Below are 1,732 nucleotides of genomic sequence, written 5' to 3' on the forward strand. Positions count from 1 at the left end.
GTTAAACTTTAGGAATAAATGACGTAACATACGTCATAATATGACGTTAGAATCACGTCATTATGACGACTGTCTGCTACCTGGGTAGCTATCGATCAAGCCTACTTAGAACTTGATTCGTTCACTCGTTATCGAGATCTCAACATCTCGGGTACTCGCAACCCGTCGCGTCGCGTAAAAGAGTCACGGTCGGTCTCGCTCCGCGTGTACTTGACACGAAACACTACCGTGTCTCTTGATACTTATTTCAACATAAAAAATAATAATGTTTTTAAGAATTTATAATATGCATCTGGATCGTTTTCAATTATAATATTAGAAATAACAAAGCCATGAAAATGTTTGAATTCATGAAAAATAATTTATAATTTTCGATATAAATTACGAAGATTGTTTTCGTTACATATGTATATATTGTGTACGTATATGTAAGGTTACTCAATATTCTTGAATTCTGATATCGTTTTTAAAAATTATTGGTGAAGATATTGCAAATTTTTAATTACGATTAATATATACGATAATATAAAACGAATATTTTTTCTAATAAGTTTTGAAAATATATCTTAAGGAGATTGGTTGTTGTCACATTGCGGGGCAGGCGGTGAGAGGGGACGATTGCCAACTCTATAAGAATCAAATTTTTCGACGCGTGAAATAAACGAGTTTTAGTAAATAAACATTATATATGGAATGCATTTAATTAGCTGTTTCTTAAGGTTTTAAATCGTTATTTGTACAATTAAAATCAAAATACGTTAAAATGTAGCAATATGCTGTTTTATTTTTTCAATTTCTTGATAATTAACTATCAGTCTTCGTAAAAGTCTTTCCTAAATATGTAAAGAATTATTTGAATCTAATCTCATTATAGTCTTGTCATTTTTAATAGGCTTTCGAGAGTTATATCACAGGGGTCGTAACATTTTTGCTATGTCGCCCGTGTATAAGAGAGAGATAAGAGTTTATCTGCAATAATTAATTACTCGACAACCATGCAGACAATTGTCTTCAACTTTGGCATGGACGACAGATTCCCATATAGACAAATATCCTCCATAAATTTGAACTAATTCTTATCATATTGATTTGAACAATCAACCTCCTTAATGTTAAAAAAAAATTATTACAATCATTCCATCGTCCATGATCGCTCGAACCAAGATCCGCCTTGTTAAAAAGATTTTCTTGAAATTCTTTTAAATTGTCGCTATTAGGAAATCGGCCAGCAATACCAGAGATTACGATTTCTTCTTTAGCATCGACGCTGATATACGAGTTAGGTCGATTCATAGTATCTTTATTTTTTTGAAACAGACAAATTCTACAACAAAATGTCATTATTTATTTTTTGAGAAAACAAACATAAATGTAAAATAAAGAAAATAATCAAATACAATTTAATATTACATATACGTACCAATAGGACGTGGAAGCACCGTGGCAATTGAAACACTCAAGAGTGAAGTCGAAACTAAATCATATCTCCGATCTCCGATCCTCTATTTATTGTTTCTGTGTTATATGTATCTTCTACTTCTACATACATGATAATGATGAAGCCGATTAAAATTGTAAATATATTTGAATGGCTGATGCTTCCGTTATAGCATAAGTTAGTGCATAAGTTATAGCCTAAATGGAATAAACTAAACTTTAAAACTAATTCGAAGGTACGAAGTTACGAATATACGTTTTTATTCTCGCGTTTTCTGAACTCTGGTGAGTGCGT

General features: G+C 31.4%; 1 long non-coding RNA gene across 1 annotated transcript; it reads right to left on the reverse strand.

Annotated features, from left to right (window-relative positions):
* Nucleotides 1–973: 973 nt before the first annotated feature.
* On the reverse strand, nt 974–1,511 carry LOC112455090. Its single transcript, XR_003040822.1, has 2 exons — nt 1,421–1,511; nt 974–1,324 (listed from the first exon to the last, which is right to left on the reverse strand). It is a non-coding gene; the product is annotated as an uncharacterized LOC112455090 (long non-coding RNA).
* Nucleotides 1,512–1,732: the final 221 nt, after the last annotated feature.

Source organism: Temnothorax curvispinosus, unplaced genomic scaffold, assembly GCF_003070985.1.
Source record: "Temnothorax curvispinosus isolate PA1 unplaced genomic scaffold, ASM307098v1 QBEX01005825.1, whole genome shotgun sequence".
Taxonomy (NCBI): Eukaryota; Metazoa; Arthropoda; class Insecta; order Hymenoptera; family Formicidae; genus Temnothorax; species Temnothorax curvispinosus.